The sequence below is a fragment of the Heterocephalus glaber genome, unplaced genomic scaffold (assembly GCF_053883595.1).
Source record: "Heterocephalus glaber isolate CG9 unplaced genomic scaffold, H.glaber_assembly_v1.0 deba00001606, whole genome shotgun sequence".
NCBI lineage: Eukaryota > Metazoa > Chordata > Mammalia > Rodentia > Bathyergidae > Heterocephalus > Heterocephalus glaber.
In genome coordinates this window covers 26442116-26464325 of record NW_028258377.1, presented here as the reverse complement: position 1 = coordinate 26464325, position 22210 = coordinate 26442116, and the positions used below count along the sequence as shown (strand labels likewise).

The 22210-nt window shown below is 34.4% G+C and overlaps 1 long non-coding RNA gene across 2 annotated transcripts in view; it reads right to left on the bottom strand.

The window, feature by feature from the left end:
• Nucleotides 1-9761: 9761 nt before the first annotated feature.
• LOC147822971 (uncharacterized) overlaps nt 9762-22210 on the bottom strand; it is a 272936-nt gene continuing 260487 nt past the window's right edge. Inside the window, exon 4 of one of the 2 annotated variants that reach the window (XR_015444798.1) lies at nt 9762-10010. This is a non-coding gene — a long non-coding RNA (uncharacterized LOC147822971). The remainder of the gene's footprint in view (nt 10011-22210) is intronic. The other variant, XR_015444797.1, reaches the window with a different exon arrangement.

The following is a 22210-nucleotide window of genomic DNA, read 5'->3' as shown; positions in this document are numbered from 1 at the left end:
TTTCAATTTTTTTCCCTTGCTAACAGAATTCCAATTGTTTTGAGCAGCCTTATGCCCACCTCTGAGGAATGAATTATGCTTGGTCCAAGCAAATCATTAAAATTATATCTTCCTTGCCTGCAATTGGTTTCAGGATAAACAGATGACTCTGTTCTGGCTAACAAAGAGTAAAGTAAATCCATGGTATGTAACATGGAAAAAGTTTTTCTCCTTGAAAAGAATGCAAGGAGAACTCTTATATCCAATTGACTTATTTCCTGTTAACTCTGTGTTATAAGGACTTGGGCCAGACCAGGAGGTCAGAATCTCCTGGTCCTGAAGCAAAGGTCAAGAGTCAGAGAGATTCTGCACCAGTAACTACCACTGAGCTAACACTGAGATCACCTACCATGAGAGCACTTATCGCCTGAGGTGAATAAAAGTCTTTAACACGTCAAAGGCCCTATCAGAGGGATTCTATCGCAGTTGTTTATTAAAGCATTTAAACTCCTCCAGCACTCAGGGAAATGCATTGGCAAGTGACACTGGGAAGGCAAGTGACTCTGTAAAGCAGTGGCAGCTCAATGTCCCTTTGTGGTTCATCATTTTACAGCAGCAACAATAGGCAATTAAAGTTTTGAAAATTGGAAAACTTGCTCTTGAAATTAGGAAGATTAATTGAAATGATAAAAGGTATTTTTAAATGCTCATGTCTAAGTACTTGTCACACTAATTTTGATGAAAGAAGAAAAGACAAAGCATTGGAAAAAGGAGGGTAAGTTCTGAAAGCCTGAAGGATTTGCTGATCACTAATATAGATTTCTATGAGTTCATGACGTTACTTTAAATGAAGTACAAAGTATGATTGAAGACTAATTAAGCAATTGTTTATGTGGCTTTTGTAGCTTTGCTTTTTCAGACATCATTTGAGTCTTTTGTTAGAATAGCCATGTTAATGTGACTCAGGTCCAGCAACACACGAGCAGGGGCACACATGCAGAATTATTTAGGATAATTCTTCTATTATCTCATTTTTTAAAATGAGAGTGGTTCCTACCAAAGTGAGAAAGTTTTGGGGTGTGTTTATTCAAAGTTACATTCCCATTTGTGATAAATGAGCCACCTACTGCAAAGTCAGACAATGGATCTTAATGCTTGTTACTATTGCCCGAGAAGAATGAGTTCTAATATATCTTTATCAATGACTATTCCTTTCCCTTCAGAGTTAAACCTAAGGCCATCTCAGCCTTCTGAAGCATAGATAAAGCTGAATGATTCTAAGATACAGTAATGGGAGCAATTTTCTCTTCCACAAAGGCTGACTTAAAGCCCACTGCTAGCACTCCCTTTTGCCTTATTCATATTTGGATTACCAATGTAGGGCAAAATGCCAGGCACAGAGTAATGTCTTAATAAAGTTTTGTCGAATACATATTTGAATGAATGAGGGAATAAATAAATCAGAAATTTTAAGTTTGCCACTTTGTTGTCCTTTTAGTGATCATGGACCCTGTGCTTTTATGGCTATATTTTCAAGCCATGTATATTATGAATTTTTAAACCACGAAAATCCATATGACTCTATATCCTTACCTCTGATTACTGTGAGCTAGAGTGAAGTTCTTGATTTTACTTTAGGTTGTTGTGTAGATGTAAACCAAGAATGGGTAATATGTGACCTCCATTAAGTATCTGGAACATTAAAAATAACTCATATACCCTCTGCTCTTTGGGCTGTCCACTGCATATTCAGAGAATTTAGGATGAGTTTCACTGGTAGATTGTGGCCTGTTTTAACTTATACTTTGACCACAACTCAAAACCTCGTATTTGAGAAGGCCATGCACTATCTCCACAGCCTCAGATCAGACTCCCAAAAAGTAATAGACAGAAATTTCATCCACATAGATAACCAGAACAGCTTACTCAGCTCAGAAATGGGTATATTACAGCCAGATTGTCCTCAAGTCTCAACTTTCTCTCTCTATAGTAAATGAAATGATCTAAACAACCTTACAAGTGACCTCACAGATCAAACATATTGCTGAGTTATTTGATATTCTTTCATACACACTTTGCTCATTCCTTGTGTCCAATTTCCTAGGTCATAACAATTTCAAGAATATCTTTCTAAACTCTCCTGAGCTCAAATGCCTTTCATTTTCATAACAATTTAGGAATTCAATCCATTTTGACATAATCTATCCCTTTCCTGAATTCCTGAACCACGTATAATCTGTCCCATATCACTTTACCATTCATGATGAATTCTATATTATTTCACATTGTCTACCTAACCCCTATCATGATAATTCTTATTTTCAACATGTATCTTTTTTTCTTACATATTTTGGTAGGTATTTCATAAATGTGTTTCAAGTTGTGTCTGAGAACAGTGTTTCTCTTCTTCTAGCCTTGGCCAAAGTAGAAACAAAGACTCAAAGAAAGTATTTACCTACCTATGCATCCTTGATTAAAAAGTCATCGTGTTACCTCATGAGCACCAATAAAGCACTTTATCACTAGGATTTTCTATCAATACTTTTCTAGACTATGCGCCCTGTGGTTTCATAAAAGCAAGATTTGAAGAAAGATTAGGAAGAGACAGAGAAAAAAAGAATAGAGGATTCTGATTAAACAATTAATAAAGTCTTTCCATCCTTGAGGAATCAATGGAGTAGAATGGAAGCAGAATGAAAAGAACAACTTCTATAAGTATCCAGGATCATGGATGACCCATCATCTCACAGTACAGTAATACCTCGCTTCACAAAAGCTTCTGTTTGCAAACAAACAAGTTCACAAAGGCATTCAGCAAAACTTTGCTTCTTTTCATAAACTTCGCATCAGGTGACAAACACGACCATGTCCATCTTCCCCACACAAACACAAATGCAGCCAACTCCGCCAAAATCATAAAACAAATTAAGTTCTTAAACCAAGGTAATGCTGTAATCTACTATACCAATAGTCTTTATCACTTGTAAGTCCCCGAATTAAGGGTGTCCAACTTTAGAAATTATTTTTCAGTTCTTCCCACTTGATCTGAATTAAGACGACTTAGTCCATTTTATATTGAAAAGAACTTCATAAAAACAATTTCCATGTCTACATATCTCATGAGTTTACCTCTGAAAACCTAGAATGTTATTCAAGTCATCCTAAGGGTATGAATTGAAGGGTGGAATAAATTTCCTACTAGTTGGCCAAAAGAATTTAAAAATGGTCTTTATCATTTTACTCCTAAACACAAAGTACTAGTTAAGAAAGTTTTTCAGGACTGTCTACTGCAGAGTTTGTGACATTGTTAATCATGGAGGAATTGATTATTTTTTGCCACCTAATTAGTGAAACAAACCTCCAGTGAGCACCCTGTGCTGAAAAACATGTCGGCACTTCATTACACAGATACTGGATACTGTGAACTGGTTGCTATGGTGACAACCAGCTTCCACAGAGAGTTTGGGGTTTAGCTGACATACTAGATCAGACAGAATATGATTAAAATAATAGTTACAGTACTTCTCTCAAAGCAAGTGTATTTATAATCAATAATAACTATTTTCAGATGAGTTATATGTGAATAAGATTAACTATTTCTTTTAATAATTTCAGAGTAAATATTACCTGGGGGCATAGAAAACAACATAAAATAAGCCTCATGAAAGCAAAGTAGGCTCATTATTTCGAGCAATGATGTCTTTGTTTACTTATCCATCAAATAAATTGCTGGTAACTGTTATTTTAGAAGCACTCTTCTAATTGTGAAAAACTCAATAATGGCTGAAATGGACCATATCTGTATTCTTGGAGCTTACAGTCTGGTGGGGAAGATACTATAAGCTGTCTACTCTATTCATATCATTTATATCATATGAAATGATACAAATTAAAGATGGAATGAAAAGAATCTAAAATTTGTCACACTTACAAGAATTTGTGACTCTTGAAGTTCTATACAGTTATCTTTGAGAAATACTCAAATGTTGATTGCTGAACAGACATTTCTCCAAAGAAGATATACAGATCTTCATTAGAAACAACAGTAAACATGAGTGAAATACAAATAAAGAGTATGTTGAGATACCACTTTATATGTACTAGTGTTGCTATAATAAAAAAACATAATAAAATCTTGGAGAGGTGGGGAAAATAGAACCATTATACACTGCCAGGGATTGTACACTGTACAGCAGGGTAACACAATACTAAACACTGAATTCCATTTACCCAGTAATTCCTAGAAAGATAGCCAAAGGAAATTTTTTTAAAATATGTTCACAAAACTGTTGATATATACATGTTGATAGCATCATTATTCATAATAAAAAAATGAGAACAATTCATTCATCGACTCATGGCTGACAAGTAAATGTGGTATAGCTACACAATAAAATATTATTCAGTAATTAAAGTAATGAAGCATTAATACATGCTACAACATGGATACACATGGAAATATTATGTTACACGAAAGAAATCAATTCCAAAAAATGACCTATTACAGGATTCCATTTATATGAAATACATATGCAAAGGTACAAAGATGAAGAACAAATTAGTGGTTTCCTAGGGCTGCAGGATTTTGGAGGGAAATGAAGATTCTAGTAACAGTAACACAGTATTTCTTTTCCTTTGCAATTGGTGAAAACCTAACAATGTGATGATGGTTGCACAACTCTGGAAAAATATTATAAAACCTATTGAATTGCACACTTAAAACAGATACATTTTATGTTTCATAGATTGTACCTCAGTAAAGCTGTTATTTTTAAAACGTCACCTGCTGACATTTTAGACATCTGCTTCTTGCTGGTATGACCTAAAGCAAAATTCAAAAAACAAGCACTAAAATAGAATGGACATTATTATATAATCATCTATATAAACTTTTTTCTTTAAAATTGTCATGAAGATTATAGCTTAACATTAGCAAAGTCAGGTAATGAATTACACACATAGATTCCGGAACAATGTTCTGCAGCACCATGACAGTTAGTATTTTCTCTTCATGTATTGCATAAATTCAAAACATATACTTCACAAGAGTGCAATGAATGCCAACCCTTGAAATCCTGTAGTGCACCACATGAACAGTGAGATTCAGTGACCTGATCGAATCATCACTACAATAGATAGACCAAGTCTGCTATTAAATATTTGAACTTCCAATCGTTATATTTACCCTGATTTGTTTACTGGAATTTTCTAGGTACTTTCATTCTATCATCTTTCCTGGGACCATGAAATCAACACTACTAAAAGCAAGGCATTTATTGACACTTGCAAGTTACTTCTCTGCAAAGGAACCAGCGAAGTTATAAAGGGCTCTGTAGGTGAACAAATGTGTCCCAGTGATTTTCTACAGGGCAACCATCCCAAGCAACCTTCAAAACGAAACCTAACTCTTTTCAGCTTTAGAGGAACGTAAAAAAATCAACATATGGTGGAATTTGGTAATTGAATTTGTTTCTCTTAATTTAATTTGCACATGCCAAAGGCACAGACTAAAGAAGTGTTAAAATGCAGGGATCAGCTTTATAGAATTATCCTTGCTGCATGTAAGAGGTTGTGAAGATGACATTGGTGAGCATTTCCCTGAACCATTAAACTTTAATGATTTGTGCATTTTGAGATGAAGTGAGAAAAGGGCTTATTTCTTTGAGATTTCACTGTGTACACAGATCATAAATGCACATTTTCAGTATTTCCCTAAGGTCTTTATGTTGTCTGCTTGAAAGAATTATACAAGTGAAATGTTGAAGCTATGTGTAGTTGATAGAAATAGTAAAAAAGGATTTCCTGTAAACGCTGATTCTTCCTCAAAAGGTACAGTGAATTAGTGAAGAAATTAACATAGTCCAATCATAAATGAAACATAGTTTGAGAACTATTTTTAAGAAGTAGTTTGAAAAAGTCATGAAATACAAACATTTCCCTGATTAGTTATTAAAAATTGTTATTTTTATTCAAAAAGTAATATGTATTTCCTAAAACAAAGATAAAATATAAAGAAAAATTTTACTTCCACAGCATAAAATATATTAAAGAAAAATTTTCAAACATAACCTTCAGTCATTTTTGGCTATGATTTATTCTCATGTTTGTTCTGAGAGCAGTAATACTACACCAGATCCATATGTAGAGGCCTTTTGGTTGAGGCTTATTCTGGCACTTAAATTTAAACTTGAAAAAACATGAAGGGATAGCTGACCTTCAATGTGAAGTCTCAGACTGTCAGTTAAAATTGCTTAACTATTCATTGTGTCAAAAGCCCTACAATATAAATGGGACAAATAAAGAAGTAATCCAGAGGCAAATATGATATAATCAAGAAACTATATAGATTCCGGACCATAGATAAAAGAAAATTTGGGAAAGCAAATACATGCTATCAAAATATTATTCCAGAACAGCTGTACAGAATAGTGGTTAATGTAAGCTCAGGGGTTAGACTGCTTAATAAGGTGAATTCACAGCTTCTACTTTGAGCTCACCTTATAATTAAAATTAGGTAAAGTCAGCTGACAGTTTGAATGTAAATCTCAATGTGGAGATTCTTTTGTATGGTATAGGTATAGTTAATCTTAAATTGTCCTCTAACATTCAGTTGACAACTCCTTAGAATTTTGGATGCACAGTCACTCAGCTAAACAACATTTTCTAGCAGTTCTTACATATGGGTTTGGCTGAGTAATAGAATTTTGGCCACTGGGATATGAAAAGAAATGCAGTGTACAGTGTGTAGATATTGCCTTTAATGGAGTGGGAATGTGCTCTCGAGGCCTTTGTGTCTCACTACAGTCTGATACATGATAGAGAGGAGAATCTATTTATGTTATAGGGGCCTAAAGCAAATATTGTGGATGGCTGAGCTGGATTATTAGGCGAAAAAGCTCCAGTCACTTTGTTCCACCTTAATGGGGTTTCTTTCTTACAGCAATGTAGCTCACGCACTTCTTAATACAAGAAGAGTAACTAAAGTCAAATTTGTTTTGATTTGAATTTTTAAAAGGAGAACTAAATATCATCACAAAACACATTTGTTAATGACTCGTATGTTGTTTAATGATGCAGCCTTAGCTTCTTGGTATACTATTGGCCCTCCACCTTCATCTGTTCTTGACAATTTACTTTAGCTGGATAATGCTACCATATTCAATATCACACTATAATAATCAACCTCTACACAAAAACTTTCTCATGGACTGCTTCCCAGAAAAATCAACAAACAACAGCATGTATTAGGAATAATCTGAGAAATCAGATAACAGAACAAATATGCAGCTGGATTAATCACTACCTGGCCAGCAATTATGTTCCCATCACTCATGGTAAGTTTAGGAAAGTGGAAGACAGACAGACTCTGGCACAACTAGATGGCCCAATGCTAAAGCTTTCACGGATACTAAATTGTGATGGTGTACCAGTGCAAAGGAAGGCATGAGCTATCATAATGAATTGGTCATTTGAAAAACATGGAAAAAGACTAACTAGAATAATGGAAGTAAGTAGCTATTACTGTACTCCATTAAAGCGCTAGAACAAGATAACAAAAGTGAGAGCAATTAACATTTAACAGCCAAGTGAGAGAACCAGAAACCCTCTTTGCTGAGCTATAAATAAGCTCTCAACTATGGCAGCAGTATATCTAGAAAGTTCAGAACCAGGCCTGAGACTTAACTGTTACTTGAGAAATTTGTACTTCTTCTCCACAAAACTCTGGTCTTTGCAGAGTTAGGAGACTTGATGTCCAAATAGGCATATTTCCACCAGGGAACCAAGCAAAATCCCTATAAACTACAGCTACTGCCTGTGTCCAGAGACCACCAAATAAAAAGAGTTAACATCTTGGCAGGGTTGCTTTTACACAGGGGGGAATATTTGTGGCACTTTAGTGACCCACTTCCGTCCTGCTGAAAACCACCTTCTCAAGCTTTGATAGGATGTCAGCAAATGGAACAACACTGGCTCCATATCTTCAGGGGTCCTTCCTTCACCAACCTCAGGCTTTTGCAAGCTAAATGGTCCCACTGATGCACTGCCAGAACTATCTTTTTGAAAAAGTAATTCCTCTCCAATTACTGCCTATTCTTTTTCCCTGCTTCGATTTTTTCCAAAGCATTTGCATCATTGTGTGTATTTTACTTATGTGTTATTCTTCAATTTATACCACTTTCCTATTGCCATTATACCAAATTTTCACAAATTTATTTAGCATCTTAAAATTACATGTTTATTACCTTACAGAATAGATACTACTAGACTAAAATAAAGGTGTCAACTGGGCCACGTTGCTTCTAGAGGATCTAAGAGAGAACCAATTTCCTTACCTTCTCCAATTTCCAAAGATGGCTTGGTATTCCTTAGGTAATGGACTCCTTCCTCCATCATCAAAGGCATCAATCACATTACATTGATCCCTGTTTCTATAGCTACATCTTTTTCTCCACCTCTAACTCTATGGCCTTTTCTGTAGCCTGTAAGGACCTTTGTAATTAAATTGAGCCCATTCTAATAATCCAGGATAATCTCCCTATCTCAAGATCCTTAATCACATCTGAAAAGTCCCTTTTTCCATGTAAATTAACACATGCACAGGTTCTAGAGATTTCTGGAAAACACAATATCAAGTACCTAGAAAGAGCCTATTTTTAAAATTTGGTTGTTTAACTCATTACTGCAGTGACCCATGACTCCTCCAAAGCTGATATGACCCTATGATCTTGAAGATTTTTCCACTCAACTAGTTATTTTAACTGGCTACACATGATATATGAGAAGGAAACTCATTTTACATAGTGCTTTTAACAGTCAAAACTATACTACCCTAAAATATTTTATGAATATCTGCTTTATACTTGCTACCGGTCCCATAAGGGACAATCTCCCCAGACTCATATCCAGATTCAGTCAGCTTAGAGCTCAAATCAGGCAGATGGAACTGACATTTCAGGATTCCCAGACTTCAGAAAAATCAGGAAGAAACATTTAAAGGTCAGTTGATAAACTGTCCTGTCTTTATACGAGATAAGTATTTGGCAAACATAGGCTTTTCACTATTTTTAAATTTGTACTTACTCTCAAGCTCCTTGAGATAAGGAATTATATCTTATTTATTTGTATCTCCAGTGCCTAGTACTCTGTAAGCATTCAATATATGTTACTGAATGATGTATTGAATAAATACATATTACATAGAATTCTTTTACATCCTAAAAGCTGACGATGGAGCTGAAAATTAAATTTAGAAAAAGTACTTAATGTTTAACTAAAGTGCATTTTATAAAATAGAGCAAATCATCATATAACGAAAATCAATTATAGATGTTACCAAGCAATAGCATCTGTCACCACAGATAAAGAACATCTTTGTGTATTATTAAAGTCAAGTTTGTACTTATGTCAATAACATTTTCAATAAACAAAACTTCAATCATTTTCAGTTTTCCATTTTTTTCTCATCCTCACATTCCATCTATCACCAAAAACTGTAGCTCTATTTTCAAAATATATCACTTATAGAAGTAATTAGTCTGTGCATGTGCGTGTGTGTGTGTTACTGAGCTTCACATGTGCTGATGTGCTAAGCAGGGACTCTACTACTATACTACATCCTCATCCCTTTTTACATATTTGGAGATAAATTCTCTCTAAACTGCCTAGGTTGACCAAAGAATTGTGATCCTCCTGCCTCCCAAATATCTGGGATTGAAGGCATGTGCCACCACACCTGGCTTTAGAAGTGCTAATGTTCAACATAAATCCTTACTGTCCTCCACATTTTCCAATCCCTATACTGTTAGGCTGCCATCATGGGATTAATTCAAGCCAAAGAAATCTGAATGGTAAATACAAGTACCTTACCCATTCTAAGGCAGAGAAGAACTGGTGTGTCTCTTGATCTCATTCCACCTCAGCTGCTGTGACCCTGTAGCCACACGTTCTAGAGAGCACAGTTAAGAATATTGAAGATGCTTGGATTTTTGTGTCACTATTTGGAGGACGGCTGCTTTGGAGTTTTGCTGAAACTACATGAGAATGAAAGATGAGAAATACACTTTTATTCAATTAAACCACTTGGGATTATAGGATTTAAATTGCACAGAAAAAAATTACTCTAAAAAATAACAAGATTGTACTAGGAATAGTTAGGTAACAAAAATGAATAAAAATATATGGTATCTACTCAGGGCTCAAGTTTCACGGCAGCCAGAAAAGTCATATTGGAAGTACACATTATAGTACCCTTTATATGTGAGATAAATCATATGACTATATTATTAGGTACAATAACTTATAATTATGTAATTAAAGGCCTGGCAACTACAGGAGAAAAAGTAGAAACTAGAAAGTTAATACTGTTAGCTCCCAGTACAAGGTCTAAAAATGTTACCTCTGGTCTTTCTGCTTTTCACCCTCCACAACTTAACACTTTCTCCTGATCCTTTTACTGATAATGGTCCTAAATTATATCTTTGCTTACTTAATGAGACTCTGCCTCACTAGAACCAAATCTCTATGAAAATAGGAATGAATATACTCTAAGATAAAAGGTTCCTTAATAAACATACATCAGTACTTATCTACTTCTTCCTTTCTCATTTTCCTTCACCTTCTTGTTCTTCTACCACACAGTCTGTCTCTTCTCTATTTGGCTTTGTGCATCCACTTTATTTTTCTCTCCCTAACAGCTGTATGCTTCCTGATTTGGGAAAGTGCACTACAACACTATGAAGATTTTGACAGACCATCTCCTGAGTAACTCTGAAACCTTCTTTCCCAGAAACTGTCCAGGAGCCATTCTACATAATTTTGGGGAAAAATCATTTCACAATTAAATCATGATCAGGGCTCTCTGAGGCCTCACCGGTCCTGTGAGGCTATTATGCTCAAGGGAAAGATTACAACAGCTTGAAGACATCCTGGTTCTTTGAGAACTGAGTAATAATACAAAAAGAGAAAGGTTTCCCCTGGGAAGGGACGAATTCCTTATCAGCTTAACTCATCCCACCTACTGTTGTAAGAACAGCTTTGCTCACCAATCCATCCTAATTAATATTAGCTCTTCATTGACCTAAGATCCTTGTCAATTTAGGATTACCATCACCCTCTGGGACATCTGATACTTCCTCTGATTGTAAGATCCTCATCATCCTAGGATTACCACTGCCCTCTGAGTCATCTGTTATTCCCTGAGCCCAATAAGTAGTGGCAACCTTGGGATGCCTTCATCTTTGCTGCCCTAAGCAGCACTGATCAGGCTCAGAACCCAGCTTCTTCTCTAAATCTCATTTCCTGTCTTTATTCTTTAATTTGCTTTGTGCTGTCGTGGCTTACAAGAGACCAGGACCCATTGCAGGGGTTCTGGTAACATCCCCTTTACCGTGTTCCCTACAAGAAACCCATCAGAGTTTCTGTGAAGTGAATGATCATTATACAGAATCCCGAGCTGTAATTTCACAGTCACTCCTCTTTCCACAAGTCCATATGTCTTAATACCCTTATAAATATGACAACAGGCTCTGACTTGTGATTTAGCCACTCTATAGTTCTGGGAAGTTTAAGTCTTAAAGATGGTAGAGTATGAAAAGATTGACTTATGGTGAATCATTCTGACTCATATTAAGCGAGACAACGAAATACACAAACTCTTCCAATTTTCAGAATCCAACTCTTGCATGATTTATTGGAACAGAGATATGAATATGGTATCTTTGATATCTGACAAATTCAGGTTCACTGGCCACCTCTCTGGCTATTTGATATCTCTACTCATATAGAGAAAGTTTTTATTCAGCCATCTAAATTTTGTCTTCATCCACTTGTACTACTATAGCAGACTGGGTAATTTACAAAGAATTAAAATTTATTTCTCATTGTTTTGAAGTCTGTAAAGTCTAAGATTGGGGTGCCAGCATCTGGTGAACACCTTCTTGTACATTTTCACATGGCAAAAGGTATCAAATACTTTCATTAAGTCCTTTTATAATGGTGTTTACTCCCATTCATAAAGGAGGATCCTAAATGACTCTTCTAATGAAACCCCTACCTCTTAATATTATCAGATTAAAAATGATGGAGTTTTGGAGGAGACATGAAAATCACAACCTAAATCAAGTTGAAACAAAATATGATACTAACAAAAATAAACCTGAAAATTCAGGTACATACAAAACTTTAGTTGTTAAGGTTGCTTTCATGAAAAAAAACAGTTGGACTTCTGAAGGTTTTCAGATGGGCTGCAATACTTTCTAAAAATATTTGTTTAAGTCCACAAAAATATTTGAACATTTCTTATTTGCCAGGTAACGCCAGAAAAATGTCAAGTAGAACACTGTTAACACGACCCTTTATTAGAAAATGTCTTGCAGAAGATTTTGAAAGAGCATCTAACTTGTTTTATAAAGCACTGGCAAGGAGGGAAATAGTCAAAAGTCTGGTATTCTCAGCAATAACTGAAAAGAGATAGTTACTGAAAAACAAAGAATTATTCTTCTAAATACTCATGGGTTCACTGAACAATGTGGATTTTATCAAGACAGGTGCAGAGAAAGAGTAAAGAGCTAAAGTCCTGGGCAACAGGAAAGGGGGGAAACATCCAAATGGAACAAAGACATGCATTATTAAAATGCCCAGCAGTAAGGGAATAAGAGACATATATTGCAGTCAGCAATGCCAAACAAGATTGCTCACCTGGACAAGAAATGCACAAATGTCTCATCCCAGATCCTGACATATGTATAAAACAGCAGTAAAAAGCAAAGTCATTTTTATCATATAGAAGTTATCAATGATTTTTCCCTATATCATTCAACATTCAGGAGAAAATCTTTACTGTAGTCTCATATCTAACAAATCTGTTTCTTCTAATATTTTGTTTTTATTATATAAAACATTTTTTACATAAAAATAAGATGTTATTTTTCAACATTCCCTCTTGCCTGCTGGTTGTCAGAGACCTCTGGACCAAATTTATAATACTCTTAAGGCAAATGTACCAAACCTAACGAACACAATTTTCATTTAGATGCCAATGATTAAATGATTAAAACAAGTGAATGATTAAAACAAGTGAATAACTGATGTAAAGCCTGTTTTAATCCTCCACCCAAATTTTGACAAGTTACTGACAAATACAAGTTCTATAGTTTTAATATAGCATGACATCATCTTCAATACTAACTCCAAAATCAGTTGTGATTATTTAAAATTTGATGTTAAGCATTTTTCCAGCAGACATTTTCCACATTAGAAAGTTAAAGTTTTACTGGTCTTAATTCCTATCTCTAAACTCATTTCATATCCAAACAAGCTATTTCATTCAATAAATATTTATAAAGTTCCCTCCTGACACACATTCAAAGTCGTTCTGTCAAAGAGAAAAGGTTAGCAAAGCTCAATTAGACCAAATGGAATGCTTGAGAGAACAGAAGTGTCTTTGGCACTTTTTGAATGTTAATAGTGAGTTGGTCGATCTTATGTCCTTGGACAAGGAATTTTGTAGCTCTGGGCTGGAACTGACGAATCTGTCAGTTGCACCTGTCCATGCCAATCTCTGTACAAAGATGGGTGATAAGCTGTCACATCAGCAATATACATGGCTGTGTAAAGAAAAAAAGCCTATTTTCAGGTAAGCATTTCCCAGCTATTTCATGTTCTCAGATGAGAGCTTGCACTGCTGCTCCGAGAGTGATAAGCAGGTGCTCTGCTCCACCGCAGAAACAGTTACTATTTAATACAGAACTAGGTACAGAACAGATATCTAAATAAAATATTTCAGGAATCTTCTGGGAAGAAAACAGAAGCTAATCATCAAATTACTGAAATTCTATTCTCTCATCTTCTAATTCTGCCTCTTAAGTAAAAATAAAATTGTACAGTAATTCCAAGTTTGGTCACCAGAGAATTCTCATTTAAACACTGGATATAAAACACCTGAAGTTGAGACTCAAGGTCAGAAAATATTCAGTTTAGGAAAGCAAATGCATGTGATAGGTAAAGATTTGGAAAGACTCATGTTGCTGTACAACATATAACTATAGGATAAAGCAAGAGAAGATGCAGATATTTTGGTTACACAACTGATTTGTATAAGTAGACAGAAGAGAATTCTACCAATAATTAAGAAATTATACAGAAACATGAAGTACTCTTGGATGGGAATAAAATAAAAAGAGACTGCATTTAAAAAACATCAACTTTATATCTTAACTATCTGTTACAAACAGAGGCCACGATATAAATGCATTTCTAAGTTATTAGTCACTCTTAGATATTTTCTCACCAAATCAAAAATGCATCAGTTTGATATTTAACTTTCCTACTAACTTGTTATTTGATTTTTAGGACAGTTTCTTATGATAAAAACAATAAAATGGTATAAAAATCTTTTCTCCCTTTCTCCAAAGAGATAAGAATAAAATGAGGTAGATGGGTAATAAAATGTTCTGCATTTAAGTTCAGAAAGTCAATTAATAACTATTCAAATATAAGAGAAAACATACTTAAAACTATACTAAAATAATGATTATAATGTATTACAGACATTTTGTTTAACTAAATACTAAAAAGCTATTGAAGGGCCAGGGATTTAGCTCAGTGGTTCTGGTGCCTGCCTTGCAAGTGCAAGGTCCCGAGTTCAATCCCTGATACAAAATAAATAAATAATAAAAATAAAAAGCTATTGAAATCTGAAACTGTGGAGAGAGTATCATATTCTGTACTGGTCACATCAAGTAGACATTGCTCAGAAATTGGAAGCCTCTTAGAAAGAGATATGTGAAGTATTTGAAAACTATGTCGATACTAACAAACTTTTAAATAATCAGAGGTAATTACCTAGGACAAGTAAAGTTTCAAAAATGCTGTCATCAGAACACTACTTCAAAAAAGAAATTTGAATTGAAATATGCCTAGCAATTAGAGCTGTCCATAAGTGAAAAGACAATTCTGCAGAGTTATGAAATTCCTGTCATGAGAAAGGATCAAGCATCAGCTATATAATCAATCAACTGTCAAAGTGCTATAGAGAAGAAAGTTCTAGATACACTCCTCGGTCACTTCAAACCAGGCAATAATAAAACTGAATAATAATTCTTACATTAATACAGTACAAAGGAGAGACATTGTCATATTGCAGAAATAGATTCTTCAACAGGAAAATCATTGAGTAATACACTAACTGGCCATTACTTATTTTGAGGCTGATGGTTTTGAATTGCAAGAAGGAGAGAACAATTGGTTTTTGTTTACCAGACCATTCTCACCTGCAAATGCTTGTCCCTTGGTGGCCAACTATCAGGGCATGATTCAAAGCAGATACTTGTCAATGGGATCCTGTAATTTGTCTATCATTTCTGTTAAGGGATTTATGAATTGTTTCTGATTTGAAAATAAACTTTAAAATATATTCTTCTCAGGGCTGGGGAGTTAGCTCAGTTGTTCTGCTGCCTGCCTCGTAGGCGCAAGGTCCTGAGTTCGATCCCCAGTACCAAAAAAAAAAATTTATATATATATATATGATATAATAATATATATTATATATATATATCCTCAGAAATCACCTGAAAAGAGAACAATTGATTTCATTTGTATTTAATCCTAGGAATATATTACTGAACTACACTACAAAAATATTTCACAAAATAAGTTACAGTCTAAAGGAAAAATGGCTTGGAGTTTCCTTAAAATTATTATCTAATACTAATTTCACATGAAATGTAGGATAAGAAAGTGTTGGTCCAGACTTAAATAAGTTTTCCAATGTTAGAACTTTCCATGAGCTATGTAATATAAAAATTCCTTGCTTTACATAGTCCATGTTTCAATGTGTTTCCCAAATTTCATGAACTGGAAACTTAATTCTTGAGGTCCTATATTAATAGCTTTTGGAGTTGGGGCACTGAGGAGGTAATTAAATTGGAGGGGGAATGTGAATGGATGTCCCGTGATGTTATAAGATGAGGAAACTGAGCAGACACAAGCTGCTCGGTCTCAATGAAGGCTGCCCTCCAACATGTTATGATGTACCAGAAATGTCCCCACCAAATGTTACAGCCATGCTCTTCAACTTCCCAGCCTTCAGAGCCATGAGCTCAATAAACCTAGACTCTTTATAAACTGCTTGTCAGTAGAAATCAGATTACCACAGTACAAGTACATTTACCTGAATTTATGCATAAATATATACACTTTTAAGATGCAAAACTTCCCTGGCTTTTGCAGAAACGTCTAGTGAAATTAGAAAGTACCCCTAATTTCATCATTGACTATGTGATCAAATTAAATACATTCTTTATCTCATTCTTTTGGCTGTTCAAGTGTACTAAGTTGAAGAGTTTAGTTTGCCCACTACAAACCCACATAGTTGGAATCATAAGACCATTAACTGTCTTTAGGGAAGACCCTCTAAGGGAACCACAGAATCAATCATCTTTAGGGACCTGGCAGATGATGAAAAGATAAAAAGCATCCGAGAATAAAAGAGCCTGTAGAGAATTACAGTCTCTCCTGACTAAATACAGCAGACTTAATATATAAAAGTTGTACAAAAATATATATAAATGTATAAATACATATACATATTAATATATATATGTATAAATACATATACATATTAATATATATATTAATATATATTAATATATATTAATATATAAAAGTTGATCCAAAAAAAATTCTCTGCACTAAATCTGACACACAGTCGTGTAGGTAAAAACCCCGACCTAATGTTTAGCCACGTTGTTTTACAGATAAAAAAAAACTGAAGTAAATGTTGGTTAAAAGTAAGTGACCTCTTCAAGGTCAAATAGTGTTCTAGCTTCTAAGTGGTCTTCCTTTTGGTTCTATGACTTTTAAATTATATGGTTGATCTATTTTTAAATCCAGAGCCTATGATTTTGGCCTTTTTAATATTGCTCTTTATATCAAAATTTCATTTACTTGTGCACAAATGTCTTTTTTCTAATCTTATTTCCCCATTCATTTTTGTAACAACAAAAGACTAATTTGTAAAAATATATACAGTGAAATTTTTTTATAAACATATTCTTCAGATTTCCAAGTTTGGTGGAGACTTTAAAGTGTTGTTTAAGGTACAAAAGTAGGGTTCTTTTTGTCTAGGAGTCAGACTTAGTAACAACAGTTGAGGCTGACATATTTTTTAGTTATATATAGCTGGGCTATATTTTCATAGATATTTTCTTCAAGGAAACAATAAACAATTTTACAATCCCTTGATTGACTGGCCTGTCATCGATTTTTACAGCTTGTCATTAATAAAAGGAACTGTATTAAAACATACCAAAGAATAGTAATTTCTCTTGCTAGCAAGTCACTAGTAGAAAGACATTCTTTCCACTTTTACTTTTTATTTCTTCTTTTTTGTACAGCCTTAACATGCATCACTGCATCTTGGGAAGGATTCATTTTTGCTTAGAGGAAACATGGCAGGCTTCAATTGTTCATCTGCAGGGATGGCACTGAATCAGGAATAATTAATATGTTTACTCTGACTGTGTCCATCGGGATATTAAGCAATTGGGTTCCTAAATAGGTGAGAGAAGGGAAACGAAAAAACCCAATGAGTACCATTATTGAAATGGCTTCAATCTCTGGTTCCAAATTACAATTATTATTTGCTTCCAAGGCTTCTGATTATATTGAAATTCTTCAATACCAATTTATCTCTTCTAGAAATCCATTCTTTATCCTTAAAATAGAAGCATAGCTCTACCTTATACACAATCATGAAAGATGATATCATGCAGTCCAATATATTTCTATGAATGAGTTGATTTGATTTCCTTTTTGGCAACCACAACCTCAAAGCGTTAGAATAAATATGTTCATTCAAGAAAAATCTGTCTTATTTGATTGAATAATCATCTAAGCCAAGCAAGAGTATTAGAAAAATGGGAAAGATTTGCAAGGAAGAGAGTGAGATGTTCTTCTTAGTGGAAATAAAACCATTCACTAAGATTTTTTTAGAGACTTATTTAGATGTTCTTGTTTAGAGTGCAAGAATGGTATGCAGATGTTTCCCATTGCCCCTTTATTGCTAAAAATTTAGCTCTTCAATCACCCTCTAGTTCCAAGATAACAATTTATATTAATTTAGCCTCTAGAATTAATTAGTACTGAATGAGTCAGTTAGGACTTTGGTGATTGTAATCAATAAAAACCAACATTAAAAAACCACAAAAGATAGAAATATATTGAAAGTTTGTCATGTAGCATACAGATTCAAAGATAATACAAGAGAGCCAGATTCAGAAAAGGATAACAATGAGGGAAAATCTACTCCATACTCAAATTCCCAGAGGAAACTTTCTGACCTATTTCAGGACATTTTGCGAAGAGAAGGCAGAACGCTTTGATTGACAATTTCAACAAAATTGCATAAAAGGGTAATATCTCCAAAAGAAAAAAGGGAGAGCTATTATCAAGTGGGAAAAATGAATATTTTGAATATTTTGAATATTTTGTCATTAATCAACATAAGGCAGAGAATACAGATTACAGTAAAGGGTAATAATATCAGTACAGGCTTTTGTTAATGCCCCTCAGTTTGTCTCCATTTTACTCTAGTCTTGCTATCTCCCCACAAGAATATTTTCAATAGTTCTAATTTAGGGAAAGGCCTGGACCTGAAGACTCTTGGAGTTCTTTATCTTGGTATCACAAGGAGAAAATCAATTACTCAAGACTCTTTCACCAGAAGCTAGACTGAAGATGTGTTTTTATTTTTTGTACAAAATTTAATTTACTTATTGCCAAGTCTCAGAAATAGTACTAACCCAGGAAAATTAGTTTTATGATACTCAGAGGCCAGTTATCAATTTCTGATTTTCAGGTTCACAAACTTTCAAATTTGATATGAAAATAAGGATTAGAGATATATATTTACCAAGAATATCTAAAAACAGTTTTATATGACTAGTTAGTCACCATGAGCATTTTGATCATGAATGTAATTATTGACCAATGAAGTATAACTTATAATGCACTTAGTAGGGCTAAATGAACCCTTATCAGTAGCAGGGGCATCACTATTAACCACTAATGTTTTCTGACATTTCAGTACGTCTCAACTCTTGTGCTGAGTCCCTGCAAACTTCAGTCTGTAATGCTTATACTACTTATGGGAAGAATGTTCTCATTTGCATGTAATAGAAAAAAGAAACTAAAACTGGGTATGGTGACACAAGCCTATAATCTCAGCTACTTGGGAGGCTGAGGCTGGAAGTTTGCAAGTTCAAGGGTAGCCTGAACAACTTAGCAAAAACTGGTCTCAAAATTTTAAAAATAAATAAATAAAAAGAGCTGGATATATAGCTTAGTGGTGCAGCACCTCTGGGTTCCATCCCCAGAGCCCAAAAAGGAAAAGACAGGTAGCAAATGCTTAGACCTGGGGGTAAAAGACAAGCTTCTTAAAGCTAAATTTTTACCTACTATACCATAGTTTTCCAATAACCACCAGTCAGATTTCAACATGAATACTTTTTAAATGTATCTAATTTATTCCTAACAGGTATCTCAAATTTAACTCAGCTGACTTATAGACACATGGTATCTATAAATTCTTTAAATAGGGAGTTAGAATTCACTTAGAGGAGCAAGAGCACCCAAATTATTCCAATTTTACACTCCAAAAACAAATTATAATATGTCTTTAATACATTCAGCTAATAGCCTATTTTAAAATGTCCTTAATTCAGGGTTTACTGGGCATAACCACATAACTACAGAAATAATCCAGCCATATGACAAAACCATGGCTAGTATTTATTGTGCACTATGTCCTTAATAGGGACTGTAAAATATTTCTCCTATATATTCCTCCATCTTGTTCTCCCTCCTTTCTTACACTGAAGTTGTTTTCTATCCTTCTATGATGAACACTGTAAAGAGTAGAAGAAAAAAGATATTTATTGTCCATTGTTATCAATAAGGAGGCATCTAAAATTTTTGGTTAAACTTAGCAGTAATGCTAAATTCAAACATGCTTGTTTACAGATGGCAACAGGACCACCAAACAACTACGAAACAGAAAGCAAAAGTGATAGGAGAAAAGAGTCATGCTAAGGATATACAATGCCCTCCATGCTGCAAAAGGAGATTAAATGCACTACAACTACTAAAGAAAAAGAAGGGAACAGGGAATTTACAGACATACTTTTGCTATAAACAAATACCAGCCTCAAAAACATAAGAAGGGCTGACACTTACTGAGCATTCACCATTGGCAAGGAATTGAGCAGAGCCTTTTATGGACACTAACTCATTGCTTTTTCCAGCAACTCTATTTGCAATAAATATTATCACCTGTAATTTATAGGCAAGCACATCCAGGCTCAAGACTACAGACCCAGAAAGCATTAGGGCAGGAATTGGAATGTAACTTAGTCTAACTCTCATGATCACAGAAAGCTTTTTAGAGGAAAAAAAATCACAGAGCATACCAATGTAGACCTTTTAGGTCCAATCCAATGATGAAGCTCCCTTGCAAAGCAAAACAGAGAAAACTATAATCCGAGTTTTAGGAGCTGTGAAGACAGTACGTAGGTTTACTTATACAACTTCCCTTTCTACCTGCTCTGCATTTTGCTTTTTCTCTGCTTTGAGAATTTCATAATTGGTTTTTAAAATGAGAATCTTTCTAAGGCAGAGTCTTTTGCTCCAGCCTCCAGGTAAATTAATTGTTTAAGCCTTTGTACCTCATTCTCCAAACCTTTGGCATCACCCAAGAAAAGGAGTAACTGAAAGCTCCAGCAACCCTGTCAGTATTGGGAAGTATTACTGATCAAAAAATGGAACAATTACTTTAATTCAAATAAAAGATGAAATGAGAAGTGTCCCTTATTCTTCCAGACCAATACAATTTTTCTGCATATAATACCTGCTGTTAGCATGGATTGAAGATGTATGTATCAGAGGCCAGTCTTCTGACATATGCAAAGTAGAAGGGATTAGGTATTGTCTAAGGATCTTTTAAGTGATGGAGATATTAGCATATGTTCACCAGAATGTCTTTTGATTTTCCTGACCATAATCATCTCTTTAGACACATCTATAGAGGTAAGATAAATTTTAATCCCATGAAAAAGTAAATTTCCAAATACCAATAGAAATTCAGAAAGAACAAATTATCTGGGTTGTTAAAAACAAATAAAAAACATGATGTATAATATTTGAGAACATTTATATAAAAATGTCTTTTCCTGAAGATGGATCTTCTGCAAAGCACATGTAAGGCTGAGTGATTAGACACATGGAAGATTTCAGTAAACATTCATTCATCATGTCATGGAGTATGGTATGACTGATTAAAGGTTGATCAAAATTTCTTCTGTACTTTGCAGCAGAAATAAGTCTGATTTAATATGCAGGCCACCATTCACACTCCACTTCAAAGTTCATGACATTAACAGCACAAGATCCTTTGTAAGTAGCTTGTATGCATCTAAGCAACCAAACATATTCCATAGAAGAAAAACAAGAGTTGTTATCTACTCTTATACTTAAAACAAGACTTACTTTATTGATAGTAGAGAGATCTGAATTATAGTAGGCTAAAATACCCTAAAAATAACTCCAAAATTCTAATAGCTCAAGCTCAAATGTTTATTTTTTTCTTTGTAAAAAGTAGGTGGTGATGGCAGATGGGTTCATCCCTTACAGTGATATGAGGCCTACATTTCTTCTCCTCTACCTTCCCTAGACCCTTGTCATTGTCTATGCCCTGCCAGGTGAAGGGGGTAAAGTTCAGCCCTACTTTTTATTAGTCACAACACAGAAGAAGAAGATGCAAAAAAGAAATTCCACTCACATCTCATTAGTAGAAACTAGAGGCGTGGCCATGTGCAAATGTGCAAGGACCATGGCCCCAGTCTGGTCATCCTTTCTCTTTGCTACAATAATACAGGATTATTGTATTATTATCATAATACAATAATATAGGATTTTGATGACCACTCAGTAATCGCCATCATAGATCAAAAAGAGTATATACAAATCCAGTTTGCCTGACTACCAAATTCCAAACGCAGAATATTAATAGTTTAACTTCCAGGGATCAATCATTCAAAAACCAATGTAAATAAATAAGGAAAATAGCAAATACAATTTTTGTAAAGCAAAAAATTTAAATATTGGCATTCATAAAGGAGAAATAGAAATCAATGTTGGATTAATGATCAATAGTTATGCTATATTATGCTGTTCTGTT